This window comes from Pelobates fuscus, chromosome 3 (assembly GCF_036172605.1).
Source record: "Pelobates fuscus isolate aPelFus1 chromosome 3, aPelFus1.pri, whole genome shotgun sequence".
Lineage (NCBI taxonomy): Eukaryota > Metazoa > Chordata > Amphibia > Anura > Pelobatidae > Pelobates > Pelobates fuscus.
The window spans coordinates 152,435,784-152,455,257 of record NC_086319.1 but is presented as its reverse complement, the minus strand read 5'-3'; the positions used below and the strand labels follow the sequence as shown (position 1 = coordinate 152,455,257).

Here is a 19,474-nt window from a genome sequence, read left to right as displayed (position 1 = left end):
TGTCACCTGGGAACTCTGGAATAGTTGTAGACACATGATATCTCAAGTTTCTTGGCCCAAAGGGGACTCTCCAAAATTCAATTAGCAGCAGATCCTTTAAGTCTTGCAAGTTGCGAGGTGAGTCCTTCATGGGTCAAATTTGTTGTACGAGCACATCCAACACGTTGAATCTTCATGTAATGTTCTGCAAACCATTCTTGAACACTTTTTACAGTGTGGCAGGGTGCATTATACTGCTGAAATATGCCATTTCCATCAGGGAACACAATTGCCACGAAACAACAAAGTAACATCCACACGAATGCCAGGAACAAAGGTTTCCCAGAAGAACATTGCCCAGAGCCACTGCCTCTGCAATCAGCCTTCTTCCCATATTCCATCCTGCTGCCATCTCTTCCCCAGGTAAACGATGTACACGGACCTGGCCATCGTTCTGATCTAAAGGAAAACGTGATTCATCAGAACAGGAAACATTCACCTATTGCTCCATGGTCCAGTTGTTACACTAACATCCTCATTAAAAGTGCTTTTGGCAATGAGCAAGGGTCAACAAGGACATTTTGTGACCTTTCTGCGGATACCCAGCCCCATGTGCGGCAATCTGCGATGAAATGTGTCTTCTAACACCTATCAAGGCCAGCATTAGGTTTCTTTCAGCAATTTGTCTAAATCACTTCATACCAGGAACACCCAACAAGACTTTAATTCACCTGTCGGTAGTTTTTATGTTGTGGCTGATCAGTGTATATGGCCAGGGAGGGCAAGATCTAGCCTCTAGCCCAAGGACTCAGTATATATTCAAGGAGACTCTGCCAGCCAGGGCAACATAAACATTGTAACCTGCCTGCAACATGGAATTGGTTTGGTGCGTGGGAAAGTACTGGATTAGCTGAGATTGTCAATTCTTATGATGTCAGCCGAGTAGGCTGATGGGGGGGAGCAGAACCAAACACCCTGCTGGCCAATCAGCATCTCCTCATAGATATGCATTGAATCAATATATCTCTGTGGGAAAAATTCAGCATCTGAGTCTCAATGACTGACACTGGAGGTGTTACTTGGTGTTTCTCTAACAAGGTAGTGTTTACAGCAAAAAGCCTGCAGGGACACGCTATACTCACCAGAACAATTACATTACATTTGTATTCCTGACCCTCTTGTGTACCTTCAATGAAGAGTATAATATAAGATAAATCAGGGTCAACAAGGAAATCCTTTAAAGGACCACTCTAGGCACCCAGACCACTTCAGCTTAATGAAGTGGTCTGGGTGCCAGGTCCTTCTAGGGTTAACCCATTTTTTCATAAACATAGCAGTTTCAGAGAAACTGCTATGTTTGTGAATGGGTTAAGCCTTCCCCTATTTCCTCTAGTGGCTGTCTCACTGACAGCCGCTAGAGGCGCTTGCGTGATTCTCACTGTGAAAATCACAGTGAGAGCACGCAAGCGTCCATAGGAAAGCATTATGAATGCTTTCCTATGTGACCGGCTGAATGCGCGCGCAGCTCTTGCCGCGCGTGCGCATTCAGCCGACGGGGAGGAGAAGAGGAGGATCGGAGGAGGAGAGCTATCCGCCCAGCGCTGGAAAAAGGTAAGTTTTTACCCCTTTCCCCTTTCCAGAGCCGGGCGGGAGGGGGTCCCTGAGGGTGGGGGCACCCTCAGGGCACTCTAGTGCCAGGAAAACGAGTATGTTTTCCTGGCACTAGAGTGGTCCTTTAACTGTCATACATCTACAACTACCATAATGTTTCTCTAGAATTTGTTTGATGAAAAAAAAGTTTGCTGTGTGAGTGAGAATTAATACAAAATTTTCAGAGTATCTAAAGTATATAAAGTTCGAAAATGAAAAGTGTTCCTCTTGGTTACCCATGGGATAGAGAGTCTCACCCAACAGAGGAATACGAAAACCACCAATGTATTTAAGCTTTTGGAAGATTTGTATGTTAAGGCATTCTATAGAATACAAATCTGTATCCCTAGCACTATAGAGACCTCTGGTTCCCTCCCCTTTGCCTCCCCCCCCAGCTCATAGAGGGTTAAAATCCCTATGGTCACTTACCCAATTCCAGCACCGATGTCCCCCGGCGCTGGGTCGATGCTCAACCCCATGTAATGTCTCTCGGGGGGCTTAGTATGTATGGCGGGCTCCGTGAGCGCATTAGGTCCTCCCCTTGGAAAGCATTGCTTCAATGCTTTCCCAAGGGGATTTTACTGACTCTGGATGTACTCATGCAGAACAAAAGTCAGTTAACCACCAGGAAGTGACTCTAGTGGAGTCTAGTGTAGAGACAGTCTTAGTCCTGTAATGTAATTATTGCAGTTCCTCAAAAACTAAAGTTATTTACATTGCAGGACTAAGTGGGAATGGGGACACTGCACCCAGACCACTTCAGTGAGTTGAAGTGGTCTTGGTGACTATAGTTTCCATTTAGGCACCAAGGCAAACTCTGCAGAGCTGTGACATGACTCGAAAGCATCGGACACAGTAAACATTTGTGATGATATGTTAGGCACTTTTGATGATGGTTTTAATATAGGATCATTTTAGATATATTATGCAGTTAGACGGTGAACTGTCACAAACATTGATAATCACCTATATCCTGTCTTACTCCGTTTTCTTTTGAATTTAAGATTTGGCACCTTACACACTATCCAGATCAGACAATGCAAAACCTTGCAAATGAAAAGGCAAAATAGAAACCTTGCTTAATTTCTCCTTTTTTTTCTGTATGTTTTCTCTATTGCTAGGTGCCATGTACAAAATATTCAGCTTAAAGGAAAACAAAGTTGTTTTCCTGGCATTATAGCTCCCAATAGGGTGCGCCCCCGACCGTCCCCCACCCCCCCATGTTACAGAAGGGGTTATAAAAAACTTCTGTCACTTACCTGAGACCAGTGCCGATATCCCTTGGCGCTAGATAGGGTTCCCCCTCTGCTCCACCTTCGCTAACGTCAGCTGGCGGGGAAGACCTAATGCATAATGTTTAATGCTTTCCTATGTAGTTTAACATGACCCTGGATGTCTTAATGCATAGCCAAAAGTTGCCTGGTAGACAGCCACTAGAGGTGGAGTTAACCCTCAAATGTAATTATTACAGTGTGTTAAAAACTGCAATAATTCGCTTTGCAGGGTTAAAGGACCTGGGATACTACACCCACACCACTTCAATGAGCTGGGTTCGTATAGTGTCCCTTTAAAACAATGATTGACAGTAAGCTACAATTAAGGTGCACAGGATTTCTACATTTAGTATTTTCCACACCTCAAAAATACATATTTCTTAAACATAGGGATAAGTAAACAAAATATAAAAAAAAAAAAAAACAATGGGGAGAGGTAACTATTTCTCACCCAGAAAAAATGCAGTTTATTATTTTGCACTATTTCACACTCACCCGATGTCCTTTTTCTCACCCTTAGTTATTTATGGGAAATCTGGTAGCCCCCACAATCTTCCCATGCATGTCTAGCAACAAAACAAAGCCAATGTGTGTTTGCATGAAAACAGTGAATGATACATTACTGAGGGTCAGTAAATAGCATTTAAACTCCAGTGATTCAGGAACACTGTGTGTTTTGTCTTTTCCAGATGATTATGTTTCATTCTTTAAGTCTAATCATCAGTGGTCATTAGATTATTACATACTAGCTCTGTGACTTATTAATTAGAACAGCAGACATAAAAATAAAGCAACAAGAAGCAATGGGGAAAATAACAGTCTAATTGAGAAAGTCAGAAAACTAAAATGGGTAAAAATAGGAGTGAATGAGATGGAGATGGAGAGAATAACAGAAACGATTAGGGATGGAGAGAATGAAAAAGAAGGAAGGAGAAGGAGACACTGTTTAAAGGATGAGTGCAGTATGGGAATGAGAATTAAGTGTCCGTTAAAGAAAGGGAAAAGTTAGAGAACTAGATTTGGATGGGAGGAATGCGGTTTAAATAAAATGTAAGAAAAAAAGAGGTTGAAAGTGATTAAGAGGAAGGACAAGATTGAGTGAGAGAAGGAAAGTGTAAGACAGTAAGAAAGTGATTGAGAAATGGAAAGGATTTGAGAGGAATCGAAAACTATTGAGAGAAAAGAAAGTGTAAAGGGAAAAACAGAGAGAAAGTTTAAGTTAGAAAGGGAAAAGCTGAGAGTAAGTGAAAAATTAAGGGTGGAAGGAGAGAGAGGAAGAAAGTAATAGAAAAGGAGATATAAGGAAACAAAAGAGGGTGAGGGGAAATGTTATAAAAAGAGTGAGAAAATGAGGGTGAACATGTGCGAAACGTGAATACATAGAGATTCCCTTGCCAAATGATGAAAGCGGAAAAGAGCTAGGAGGCATACATTCTTGCAAACTGGCAGTACAAATCCTGGACTTACTTTGCCAAATAAATCCTCCCAACCCTTGTAAAATCAAAACTGGATTGAAATTTGCATCTTTCATGGACAGAAAAGGGGGGCAGAACATGGAGCACAACTACACTTACTCATAGGACATATAACAAGGTCTGAAAAGGCCACATAGTTTAAATTATGAAAAGATTTAGCCATGTTCAGTTCCCTTTCCTGACTACTGACTAATGAAAAATGTGTACCATTGAATTGCATCAATGTAAGCGTCCGAGCTATATTCTTCTCACTGATAAACAAACTGTACTTTGCCAAAGCCGGACAGTTGGGGTGTATGTGTAAGTAGAAATGTTGGCAAACGATAAATGGTTTAGAAGCCTAATACATTGGCAGAAATAAGGTAAACAGAGAAATGAAAAAATAGGATATACAGATATAGAAATGGAAACACTGGGTATAAAGAGATGATATGGGAACACTGGGTATAAGGAGAGGATATGGGAACACTGAGCATATGGAGAGGATGTGGGAACACTGAGTATATGGAGAGGATATGGGAACACTGAGTATATGGAGAGGATATGGAAACACTAAGTATATGGAGAGGATGTGGGAACACTGAGTATATGGAGAGGATATGGAAAAACTAAGTATATGGAGAGGATATGAGAACACTGAGTATATGGAGAGGATATGGGAACACTGAGTATATGGAGAGGATGTGGAAACACTAAGTATATGGAGAGGATATGGGAACACTGAGTATATGGAGAGGATTTGGGAACACTTAGTATATGGAGAGGATATGGGAACACTGAGTATATGGAGAGGATTTGGGAACACTGGGTATAAGGAGAGGATATGGGAAAACTGAGTATATGGAGAGGATATGGGAACACTGAGTATATGGATAGGATATGGGAACACTGAGTATTTGGAGAGGATTTGGGAACACTGAGAATATGGATAGGATATGGGAACACTGAGTATATGGAGAGGATTTGGGAACACTGAGTATATGGAGAGGATTTGGGAACACTGGGTATAAGGAGAGGATATGGGAAAACTGAGTATATGGAGAGGGTATGGGAAAACTGAGTATATGGATAGGATATGGGAACACTGAGTATATGGAGAGGATTTGGGAACACTGATAATATGGATAGGATATGGGAACACTGAGTATATGGAGAGGATATGGGAACACTGAGTATATGGAGAGGGTATGGGAAAACTGAGTATATGGAGAGGATATGGAAACACTAAGTATATGGAGAGGATTTGGGAACACTTAGTATATGGAGAGGATATGGGAACACTGAGTATATGGAGAGGGTATGGGAAAACTGAGTATATGGAGAGGATATGGAAACACTAAGTATATGGAGAGGATTTGGGAACACTTAGTATATGGAGAGGATATGGGAACACTGAGTATATGGAGAGGATTTGGGAACACTGGGTATAAGGATAGGATATGGGAAAACTGAGTATATGGAGAGGATATGGGAACACTGAGTATATGGAGAGGGTATGGGAAAACTGAGTATATGGAGAGGATATGGGAACACTGAGTATATGGAGAGGATTTGGGAACACTGAGAATATGGAGAGGATATGGGAACACTGAGTATATGGAGAGGATTTGGGAACACTGAGTATATGGAGAGGATTTGGGAACACTGGGTATAAGGAGAGGATATGGGAAAACTGAGTATATGGAGAGGATATGGGAACACTGAGTATATGGAGAGGGTATGGGAAAACTGAGTATATGGAGAGGATATGGGAACACTGAGTATATGGAGATGATTTGGGAACACTGAGAATATGGAGAGGATATGGGAACACTGAGTATATGGAGAGGATTTGGGAACACTGAGTATAAGGAGAGGATATGATAACACCGGGTATAAGGAGACGATATGGGAGCACCGGGTATAAGGAGAGGATATGGGAACACTGGGTATAAGGAGACATATGGAAACACTGGGTATAAGGAAAGAAATTGGCACACTGGGTATAAGGAAATGTGTGGCTGCACCGGGGCACGCTAGCTCAGGGATCCCACTGGGTGGCTCATACAATTAGGGCTAACTGATGCGTATTATTGCTTATAGCCTAATAGGGGCCTGATCGGTTGCCGCTGCCCTTTAAGAGCCTGACCAGGCCCCTGTGATGTAAGTCGGTTGTCACTTTTTCCCAGCTTCTTACTTAGCGTGCAGTGTGGGAGGAGCCACAGACAGCATGAGGGGAGAAAGACTGGAGCTGCAGCTGACCCCCCTCTTGACTCAGCCAGCAGCAGAACTCCAAACAAGCCACCCTCCTTCTAAACAAAAGATATGTTAACAGGAGTGTGGCTGCAAATATAAAAATGTACATATATGTGTTTATGTCAGAATGTGTGTGTGTGTGTGTGTGTATGTGTGTGTGTCTGATGCTGCGTGTCAAGTTGTGCATCTGTGTGTGTGTATCTTTGTGTTTGTATATGTCAGTGTGTATATATGTGTATCTGTGTGTTAATGTATATTATCTGTGTAAGTATGTAGGCCAGTGTGTGTGTCAGGGTGTGCATCTGTGTATGTGTATATATGTCAATGTGTGTGCATCTGATTGTCAGGATATGCGCCTGTGTGTCAGTGCATGTGTCAGTGCGTGTATTTGTGTGGCAGGGTGTGCATCTGTGTGTGTATGTTTTAAGTGGTGTGCATGTGTCTGTGTATATGAATTTGTGTGTATGTGTCAGTGTTTTTTATGTGTATATATGTGTGTTAATGTGTAAGTATATCTGTGTAAATATGTATGTATTTGGCAGTGTATATGTGTATGGGCATACATCCAAGCAATCAAACCACAATACAACATGCAAACATACCTACAATCTAACACAAACATTACATACAAACACACCACTGCATTTAAACTTGAAAATGATCTACAAACACACTCATTCACTCAAACACCAATACCACACACAAATGTACATCTGCATTTAAAAGCCAACATTGCACCCAAACAGGCCCCTGCAATGAAACGCAAACATTAGATAAAAACACGCCCCTGTATTAAAACACTAAAATTCATTATACAAGTAGCCCGTCAATCAAAAACCAACACTACACACAAAAGCACACCTACATTTAAAAGCCAACACTACATACAGTTTTCTTGTTGCAATCTCTACACCCCTATTGAAGCCAGCAGTTCATAGTACACTAACTGTCGGTATAATGTTGCACTGAGTCTCAATACCCAAATGCAATCTTTGTATCAATCAACTCACCCTTTTTAGATGTTTTTTTTTTTTCACAAACCTATCATTATTAATTACATAGTTACATAGTTACATAGCTGAAAAAGTTCAGCCTTCCTTACATATGTTTTTGCTGTTGATCCAAAAGAAGGCAAAAAACCTAGTCTGAAGCGCTTCCGATTTTGAGACAAACTAGGAAAAAAATCCTTCTGGACCCCAAAATAGCAGTCAGATGTCTCCTTGGATCAAGGAGCTATTACTCCACTAATTAGAAATGATATCACTGTATGTTATGTTTTTGCAAGTATTTATCCAATTGCAGTTTAAACATCTGTATGGACTCTGATAAAACCACCTCTCCAGGCAGAGAATTCCATATCCTTATTGCTCTTACTGTAAAAAAACCTTTGCTTTGCATTAGATGAAATCTCCTTTCTTCCAGCCTAAATGTGTGACCTTGTGTCCTATGTATAGCCCTGTTTATTAATAGATTTCCAGATAAAGGTTTGCACTGGTCCCGAATATATTTGTATAATGTTATCATATCCCCTCTCAGGCGCCGTTTTTCCAAACTATACAGATTTAAATTTTTTTAACCTTTCTTCGTAACTAACATGCTCCATTCTTTTGATCAATTGTGTAGCTCGTCTCTGCACTTTTTCTAGTGCCATGATATCTTTCTTTAGAACAGGTGCCCAAAATTGCACAGCATATTCAAGGTGTGGTCTTACCAGCGATTTATAAAGAGGCAAAATTATATTTTAATCCCGAGAATTTATGCCCCTATTTATACATGACAAAACCTTACTGGCCTTGATTGACATTGCATATTGCTGTTTAATTTGTTGTCTATAACAATTCCCAAATCCTTCTTGTGTGTGGTTATCCCTAATTCACTACCATTTAGGGTGTAAATTGCTTATGCATTCTTAACCCCGAAGTGCATAACTTTTCATTTCTCTACGTTAAATGTCATCTGCCATTTTATTGCCCAGTCCCCCAATCTATCCAAATCCCTCTGCAGCAAAGAAATATCCTGCTTACATTTTATTACTTTACAAAGTTTTGTGTCATCTGCAAACACTGATACATGGCTTTCAATGCCTATTTCAAGATCATTTATAAATATGTTAAATAAAAGCGGTCCCAAAACAGAACCCTGAGGGACACCACTTCCCACTTTTGTCCAGCCTGAAAATGTACCATTAATGACAACTCATTGTACTCTATCCTTAAGCCAATGTTCTACCCAACAACAAGAATATTCATCTAGAGCAATTTTTTTGAATTTGAACACTAACCTATTGTGAGGAACCGTATCAAATGCCTTGGCAAAATCCAAGTAGATCACGTCCACTGCAACACCCTGATCTATACGTCTACTTACTTCTTCGTAGAATGCAATTAGGTTAGTTTGACATGACCTATGTTTCATAAAACCATGTTGATTAATCATTTATAGTTATTATATTAAAACTGTTTACTTAATGAAAGCTGTATTATAGTTTTCTGAAAATATCTCGCTATTCATTTAAAGGAGTATCCCTTAATTTACAAGATAACTGCAGAAAGGGTAAGATTAGTACACTTAGCAGATATTCATCGCATTTTGTTCTCAAAATATAAAACATGCTGATGTCAGATGCTATGTGTGCATCTACTGCTTCTCATAGAATGGCATTATATTGACTGGTTCTCTGTGCTGTATTAAACGTAAGTTGAAAGGAACACTATAGAGTTAGAAATACAAATGTGTGTTCCTAACATTATAGAGCCCACCTATTCGGGGGTAAGGGGAGAGTGGAATTGTTTCACTTCTACTATTACCTTTTCTCCCTTTCTGCTGCCCCACCTCCTTGGCTGACTTAACCAAGATCTATGATATCAGCCAATCTAATTTAAATTAGCCATGGGAAAGCATTGTGAGGCTAGTGCACAGGCACGGCAAAATGTTGTGAGGTGCCAATCTTTCTGAGACCAAAAGGACAGCAATGTTTCGACCTGCCTAGAGGTCTTTTTCAGCTTGAAAAATACCTCTTGGCAGGTCGAAACGTTGCTGTCCTTTTTGTTTCATTTAAAACTGCCTGCGGCTTTAACAACTTGAGTGCCTGGGGAATTTCTTTTGTTGCGGGATTGCTGGTCCTGCTCCGGAGCACGGGGTTGCTGCTGGGATTGAGTGTGGCTCCTACCATCACTTTTGCAATCTTTCTAAGACCATCTGATTTGTATAGCAGAATTTGACTCTGCTATTTCATATGAAGCACCTCTAGTGGCTGTCTGAGTGACAGCCACAAGAGATATTTATACCCTACAATGAAAACATTGCCGTTTTGCAGAAAAATCTCCGAAGGATAAAGAAAGACGTAAAAAAAAATATACTACACGTCAAGGCTGACGTTTGGCAACTTGAACCTTGAGCTCCCTCCACGGATTTTCTATAGGATTATGGTCTGGAGACTGGCTAGGCCACTCCAGGACTTTAATGTGCTTCTTCTTGAGCCACTCATTTGTTGCCTTGGCTGTATGTTTTGGGTCATTGTCATGCTGGAATACCCATTCACGACCCATTTTCAATGCCCTGGCTGAGAGAAGGAGGCTCTCACCCAAGATTTGGAAATATACAAAACAAAGGACACAGCACTAAAATAAACCAACACTACAAATATGGAAAGTAGGAGGCAGCAAACCCTCTTGGCCCTACAGACAAAGGTAATACACAAAACAAGACAAATGAAGGTTACACCAAAGCTGGCTGTAGTCCAGCTAATATGAACAAAGTCCAAAATAGTGAAAAACAAAGTCCAAAGTAATATAAAACAAACTCTTTAGTGGAGCCTGATGGGATATCAACGGCCTATGTAGAGGGATATTCTCTGTGTGGATCAAATGGAGGCAGCTTTCCAGGATCCGTATGTGAAGAGAGAAAAGGGTAATAGTGCAAATCGTCAAGTAAAAAGGTGGGATAGCAGGAAGAAGAAGTCTATGGTAGTCCTACTCATGTGTAGTTGAGCTAAACTAGCTCTACAGCGGTACAATCCCCGCTTATGGGATACGTAGAGATTTGACTGTGCATGGCCCCTTCCATCGTCCCTTTGATGTGGTGCAGTTGTCCTTTCCCCTTAGCAGAAAAACACCCCCACAGCATAATGTTTCTACCTCCATGTTTGACAGTGGGGATGTTGTTCTTGGAGTCATAGGCAGCATTCCTCCTCCTCCAAACACGGCGCGTTGAGTTGATGACAAAGAGCTCGATTTTGGTCTCATCTGACCACAACACTTTCACCCAGTTCTCCTCTGAATCATTCAGATGTTCATTGGTAAACTTCAGACGGGCCTGTACATGTGCTTTCTCGAGCAGTGGGACTTTGCAGGCACTGCAGGATTTCAGTCCTTCCGGCGTAGTGTGCTACCAATTGTTTTCTTGGTGACTCTGGTCCCAGCTGCCTTGAGATCATTAACAAGATCCTCCCGTGTAATTCTGGGCTGATTCCTCACCGTTCTCATGATCATTGAAACATCACGAGGTGAGATCTTGCATAGAGCACCAGACCAAGGGAGACTGACAGTTATTTTGTGTTTTTTCCAATCGCGAATAATCGCACCAATTGTTGTTACCGTCTCAACAAACTGCTTGGCGATGGTCTTGTAGCCCATTCCTGCCTTGTGTAGGTCTACAATCTTGTCCCTGACATCCTTTTATATAGGTAACATATAGGTAACAAGCTAAGATTAGGAGCACTTCTTTTAAGAGAGTGCTCCTAATCTCAGCTCGTTACCTGCATAAGAGACACCTGGGAGCCAAAAATCTTGCTGATTGAGAGGGGATCAAATACTTATTTCACTCAATGACATGTAAATTAATTTATAACTTTTTAACTTTAAAATTATAGACTGATCATTTCTTTGTCAGCGGGCAAACGTTTAAAACCAGCAGGGGATCAAATACTTTTTCCCCAATTCCCCAATGTGGGGTGTGGAAAATAGAGAATAATGTAGAAATTCACACCTCCATCTTAGCTCCCATCTTGGCTCCCTGTCAATCATTATTATAAGCCCTGCCTTTTGACAGTCAGTATAGAGAAAGCATAGAGAGCATAGAGAGAAATTAAACAATGCTTCTGTTTCCCCTCCTTATTTGCAATATTTTCTCTAGCTGTGCATGGATTGAACTGGATTATGATTTGTTTAATATGTTTTAACATTTTTATAAATGATCTTGAAGACAGCATTGAAAGTCATGTTTCAGTGTTTGCAGATGACACAAAACTTTGTAAAATAATACAATGTGAGCAAGATATTACTTTGCTGCAGAAGGATTTAGATAGACTGGAGGACTGGGCACTCAAATGGCAGATGAAATTTAATGTTGAAAAATGCAAAGTTATGCACTTCGGCGTAAAGAATACACAAGCAACGTATACCCTTAACCCCTTAAGGACCAAACTTCTGGAATAAAAGGGAATCATGACGTGTCACACACGTCATGTGTCCTTAAGGGGTTAATGGAAGCGAATTAGGGATAACAACACACGAAAAGGACTTGGGAATTGTTATAGACAACAAACTATGCAACAATGTGCAATGTCAATCAGCAGTGGCCAAGGCCAGTAAGGTATTGTCATGCATGAAAAAGGGCATTCATTCTCGGGACGAGAATATCATTTTGCCTCTCTATAAATCACTGGTAAGACCACATATTGAATATGCTGTGCAATTTTGGGCACCTGTTCTAAAGAAGGATATCATGGCACTAGAAAAAGTGCAGAGGCGGGCTACAAAATTAATAAAAGGAATGGAACATATCAGCTATGAAGAAAGGTTAACAAATTTAAACCTATTTAGTTTAGAAAAACGTCGCCTGAGAGGGGATATGATAACATTATACAAATATATTCGGGGCCAATACAAACCATTGTGTGGAAATCTATTCACAAACCGGACTTTACATAGGACACGAGGCCATGCGTTTAGACTGGAAGAAAGAAGATTTCGTCTAAGGCAAAGGAAAGGTTTTTTTACTGTAAGAACAATCAGGATGTGGAATTCTCTGCCTGAAGAAGTGGTTTTATCAGAGTCCATACAGATGTTCAAACAGCTACTAGATGCATACTTGCAAAGACAGAATATTCAAGGATATAATCTTTCAATGTAGGGTAATAACTGCTTGATTCAAGGATAAATCTGACTGCCATTCTGGGGTCAATAAGGAATTTTTTGTCCTAGCTTGTTGCAAAATTGTGCTTCAAACTGGGGTTTTTTTTTTGTTTTTTTTTTTCTCTTTTGGATCAACAGCAAAAAACAGGTGTGAGGAAGGCTGAACTTGATGGACGCAAGTCTCTTTTCAGCTATCTAACTATGTAACTATGTAACTATGTAATAACATTTTAAAAGAAAAAAGAGCTTCATGAGAAAAAATTGTAACAATAGTTATAAGTGATTTTTTTGTGTTGTACTCAGTGATGTAACATCCAGAGAAGTGATGGTTCCGCTTTAAGAAAATCATTCAGGCCCCCAAACCATATTCCAAGCTCTTTGAAACATACTGTATGTGTTCTAGGTATTATTCCAATAATTATATAATGTGGTTTAAGAATAAATATGCTCCCAGCCATTCATTTTTAAAGTACATAAGAGTTTGGCAGCAATCCACTTAGTACACATTTAAAGTAAGATGTTAACATTCTTCATATGAAGTGTTTTTCCACATTAGTTGTCTTTAATTTAATTTTTTATTATATTGACATTGCCTGAAGGTTAAATCACGAGTGTTTAGTTTTTTTACTGAATCTTTTTTTTTTAAGCAAAAATGAGGCATTTTGATAATGACATTAGTTCATTAACCTTTGTCACCCCACAAATAACTTGTTAGCAGACTCAGATATTTAATGATGTCAGTAAAAACCTCCCTCGCTTAACAAAACACTATCACTGTGTCCCAGCTGCCCATCTGTTTAGATAGTAAATGCCTCACAGATACTGTTAAAATAACCCAGTAGTCCCACAGATTTATTACAAAATCCTGATTTTCCATGAACAGTCCAACCGCATACAAAATGTATGTATATTTTGTTATGACGTCAAGAGCAGGAAAATACAAGATAACAATCTATGGCCTTATAGGACTCGGCCAAGGTCATAAAGTCCTATTTTTGTTATGTTTTTAAAATTTAAAAACGCTGTAAATGTTGTTCAACAGTTTCCACATCTTTCTGGAAGTAAGTTAAAGAGCAACTGCCACTTCCCAGGATTTTTTTTTAACATATTTACTTATCCCTGTATTTAAAAATAATATATGCACTTGTGATGTGTGAAAAATAAACTTAAATGTAGAAATGTACCCCTCTTTAGAATCCATCTGGGTGCCATAAGATCTATCATGTGCACCTGGCAGTCAGCATTAGGAAAGCACACAGAGAAGCTAAGAAATTAAACATTTGTTTTTCCCATTTTTTCCTCTTCATTTGCATTGTTTGCCCTGGCTGTGTCTTCTCTGAACTGGATTATGATATCATTTGCTGAGTGTTTCATATAAATGTAAAATATAACAAAATCTCATGGAAAAACGTAAACACAAGTTATGGGTGATTTCACTGTGATTTCAGTGATATTACCGGGTACTCCAACCACCATGGCCACTTCAGTGATTTGAAGTAATCATAGTGGTAGGAGTCAGTTTGTGCAGTGTTTCTACTTGGAACAGAGACATTTTGAGATATTTGTTAATTGTGTGCTGGATGCTAGTTGTACCCACAGCACACGTAGCCTTGGTAGCCCAGAGAAATAGCCTTTTCCAGGCTACCAATGTCAATTCTGTGTATATTTTGATCTGGCAAACAGACATGATCATATTCTCCCTTGCTTAATCCTCCCTCTCCACCCACTCCCCTTAACCGTCCGGAGCACGCATGCACTCTGAGCTGGTAAAATGGACCAATCACAGATTCTCTATGAGGAGTCTGTGATTGAACTGCGCAAAACCCCTGTGACAACGGATCGGGGCGGAAGTCGGACACTGGATTCCTTAACTCCACATATTTGGCACTTTCAAAAGTCTAGGGCATTTTACCTTTAGTAAACACATATTTATACAAAAACACTCTCACTTTGTCAAACAAACTCTCACACAAAACTTCCACAGAGATTCCAAAGGATTTGTGGCATTACTATTACATGTACAAAGGAATAACTCATTTATTGACACACCCAGCTCACACTTTGACTGCTAATCAATCTCCGTGGAAAATGGAGCTAGTGGTGGCTCTTCCACCTGCTGAAAATGTGTCTCTCAAAAACCGCACTATGTGTGTCTGCTGAAAATGTGTCCCTAAATACCAACATTGTGTGTCCCACAATGCTACACCAATATGTGCCTGTTGAAGCATATTGCTACACAATCACAGGTTTCCTGGTACAGTTCCATTATATTCTTGCAACGTGGTTTTGTAAAGAGCCATGTGATTTTAGATGGCAGCCCTGCAGATAAATATGGAAAGTTCATATGCATCAGAACAAAACCAATTATATTCTCTAGTCATGTAGAGGTTGAAACCAAACTATCACTGTACTTGATGAGTATATTTCTTCTAATTCTTCTATCCTAAGCACCAGTATTCTAAAACATGGATTTGATGAGCAAGCCAGAATGTTCAGAATCAGAGATTACATATGTGCCTTCGTACAATAGCAATAAGGCGCATACCTCCAAGTATTGGTGGTGTGAAATCGGGATGGCGTGGCATGGTCCTATGGGGGCATCCCCAGTGATCACATAATTGCTAATGCCCATAATGGGCAGTGTGGCAAGCCTCCCTTGTAAGTGTCTCTACTCACATTTTGGCCCCTGTGATTTCCCCAAGATACTATTTTCACTACCCCTGGCTCCCATCACCTACCCCTCCATGCCAAACATTGCTAGCGGCCAGTCAAATCTTTACCTAGGTGGCAATTCGTCAATTCTGCATGGATTCGGTGCTATTTTACCAACATGGGCGCTAGGATCAGAGCTATCCGGGGATATATCATGTGTTGGGTTTCCTGTTTTTTTTAATGATTTGGGGGTATTTTTGTGCTGTGTCCACTGTATCTGGAAGATAATCGGTTTAGCAAGAGACAAATTAATTCAGAGACACCAGGGCGTGATCATTTGCTGTTGAATAGGGATCCCATGATGGGGGTCTGTGTATAAATGACCGTGCTTGTAACAATAAGCAGATCTACTCCTAACATTAAGTCTCAACTAATGTATGTGGTAAAGCTATAACAGCTATAAACACTACTAATTCTCGGAGGAGCTATAACACTGAGGGAAAGGGGATCTCTGGCAGTAATACAGAGGTGATCCGTCACAGGCGTGTCCACCTGGAACAGGGGAGGACCTGCCCACTGTCTGACCAGGCCACAGCCTTCAGGACTATGCTGGGAGCACTGCTGAAGCACACTCTGCGTGGTCAAAGTGGTGTGCTGCCTGGGTACAATTCCCTGGTGTCCGCAGATGCTGGATACCGGGGAACTGAACTGCAATGGTGGGAGAGGATCCCAAAATCAGGACTATCCCACCAAAAGCGGACTGTTAAGAGGCCTGGTAAGGATACAAGAGCTACTGACTGCAGTGTTGTCATCAAAACCAACTGATGCTCCTCAGAAAATGGCCAATCAGAAGAGAAATCAAATACTGCAGGATCCTAAACAAAATAATGACTGGAGAACAAAGTAGATCAACAAATATATTGAAAAAGTAATGGTGTACCCTGCCCCATTAACAAATGTGGGTTTGTGAGTGACTAATGACCATTTTGTACATCAGGAAGATAGAAAATTGCTTAATAATATGATCATTGACTTTATTTAAAATATCTCTTTTTGGAAATGTTTCCAACAGCTTTCAAATAAAGAGATATTTTTTCTTCTTTTATACATCTTGAAGAAGTGTGACTTTCAGTTCAGGTGACAACTATGCAAATTTAATAATTGCAAAAGAATATCATCAGACAGTGAAATTCTGAACTTGTCTCGTGGATATCTTCTCATAAGATTTCATCTTCGTTCTGCTCAATGAACATTCCTTCTGTTATCTTCTGGTGATCATTTTACTGTAACTTTGTGTGTAAGTTCAGTATATGAAACTATGAAACAGTATATGATTTTTTAAATTACGGTAATACCTCTGCATGGTTGAGTTACAAAATATGTGTGTTGTGTTAAATGTAGGTTTTTCTTTAAATTGATGCCAAGTTGGGTTTGTCACGATAGGAATTCTTTAAATAGTTAAAGGTGTTGTTTGTGAATGCTGAGCTAACAACCTGTAGTAAAAATATAGCAAACATTAAGTAGGATGCAGTCCCAATGTATAAAAATGTATTCATAGGAGCTATTCTGCATGAAGTAGCCTAAATTGGCTGCCAGAAAATCTGCAGATAGTACAAGAGAGGCTGCATACTCTGTTGGCAGTATAATTACATAAACAGACATCAATCCAAGGGACAGGGGACAGGGACCATTGGAAATGAGAGCAATGAAATAATGAGTACAAGTATGTCTCCAAGCTGGTACGCAGTACTGGACCATACCTGAAGCTGCATCCATACAGGACTAGTGTGCAGAAATCAGATATGATATGAGGCATAATATGGACACAAGAAGACAACACTCTAAAAGATAGTGCGTGGAAACCAGGAGCTGACTCATGATGATGATCTCATCACGAGTCAGCTCCTGGTTTCCACGCACTATCTTTTAGAGTGTTGTCTTCTTGTTACTATTTATAGGTTTTTGTGAATCCCTATTTTGTTTTCCAGTGTGAGCGACTCAGTGTTAGTTAGACTCCCTCTCCTCTGTGCATACATTAGGTATACCAGAATCTTTTATAATATGGACCCAGCCTCAAGCCTCAAGCAAGGTATAGCGAAAAAAAACAAGTCATGGAAATGCATCAACATAAATAAATCAACGAAAAAGCAAGACTGGGGCAGAGTGCCTATTAAAGGTCATAAAGAAAAAGCAATGACCTAGCCCTGAGCCAAAGTGCTCACTAAGGGAATTGGTGCCAAACCAGAGCCATCACCACAAGATCTATGTAGGCTTCATTATCATTATCATTGTCTCTGCACGAGAGACACAGCAACCCCAGGTGATAGTTTCAGCCTTCTTTGGGCCTCATTAGTGAGGTGTATCTGACCCCTCTAGACACAGTGAGCATGGGCCCACGTCTGGATTACTATTTTAACTTGGGGAGAGTCAAGTTAAGGCATTAAAGCAAAAACAAAGAATATGAGAACTCTGAGAACGGACAAAAGCTTAGAGGAACTCAATGGATATGTTGCTAATAGTCTCAGGTTGCTCTCCCTTGGTTTTTCAGTCCGACTATTTAGAAGTGCTCATTCCTTAGTGGCACTTACACATTATCAGTGTCAGTTTTGCCAAACCTGAATGGTGGTGGTTATTGGTCACGAGTGCTAGCGTTGGATTAACACAGTGGTATCTGCACAAGATTAACTATTGTACAGCGCTACGGAATTTGTTGATGCTTTATAAGTAATAATAATAATTATTATTAATTATTAATTACAGCTACAGTGTGGGGATTGTACCTAATGTTAAACACTATATTCTACGCTGTTCCATGTATAGTTATATATGGAACAGTATATAACAGTGATGGCGAACCTATGGCACGCGTGCCACAGGTGGCACGCCGGGCCCTTTCTGTGGGCATGCGGCCATAGGTTTGCCATCACTGCAGAGTAGGCACCTGCCTTACCCGAAACGGCAGGCGCCTACTCTGCTTCCAGTTCGGAAGGCAGGGGAGGGATCTTTGAAGCAGCTCCCCTGTCCTCCCGCAAGCAAGCTGTGTGGAGCGTTGCCGCGCATTACCATGGCAACGCTCCACAAAGCATCGCGCGGGAGGACAGGGGAGCTGCTTCAAAGATCCATCCCCTGCCTCCCGAACCGGAAGCAGTACTTGCCACCACCGGACCACCAGGGATGACTGTGCCCCCCCTCCTTCATTAAAGGTAAGAAAGGGGGGGGGGGGGAGAGAAGATAATTTAATATACTTGTTTTTTTTTTTTTTTTTTAAACGTTTACACCCCCCCACCACACCCCATCCGCACACACACAGCACCCCTACCCCCCACACACACAGCACCCCTACCCCCCAGCAATACCCCTACCCCCCACACACACAGCACCCCTACCCCCAGCAATACCCCTACCCACTCACACACACCACCCCTCACACACACACCCACACACACACAGCACCCCTCTCACACACACACAGCACCCCTCACACACACCCCTCACACACACACACACAACACCCCTCACACACAGCAACCCTCACACACACACACAGCACCCCTCACACAAACACATACACTACACCCCTCAATGCAGTATGTGTGTGTATTCAGCAGTCTGTGTGTGTGCGTGTATTCAGCAGTCTGTGTGTGTGCGTGGATTCAGCAGTCTGTATGTGTGCATGTATTCAGCAGTCTGTGTGTGTGTGTGTGTTCAGCAGTCTGTGTGTGTGTGTATTCAGCAGTGTGTGTATGTATTCAGCAGACTGTCTGTATGTGTATTCATCAGTCTCTATATTCAGCAGTCTTGTGTGTGTGTGCGTGTGTGTATGTGTGTATTCAGCAGTCTGTGTGTGTATGTATTGCATTTGTTGGAGATACTAATAAATATAAGCTTAATTTTATCTATTTATATCATTACTTAAAATTTGTATAATTGAACTCTCTGTTGTTGTGTTCTTTTAAACAAAAGTTGTTAATTAGTTCGGACAACAGTACGAGTTGTTTTTTCTAAACTTAAACCTCAATATTCAGGTTTAAATGCCGTGTTGGCACTTTAAGGAAAAAAATTTGGCATGTATTGC

At 40.8% G+C, this 19,474-nt stretch overlaps 1 protein-coding gene across 2 annotated transcripts in view; it reads left to right on the top strand.

The window, feature by feature from the left end:
• The window catches only part of SYN3 (synapsin III), a 457,322-nt gene that overhangs the window by 397,242 nt on the left and 40,606 nt on the right, over window positions 1-19,474 (top strand). The gene's annotated exons all lie outside the window — the stretch shown is intronic.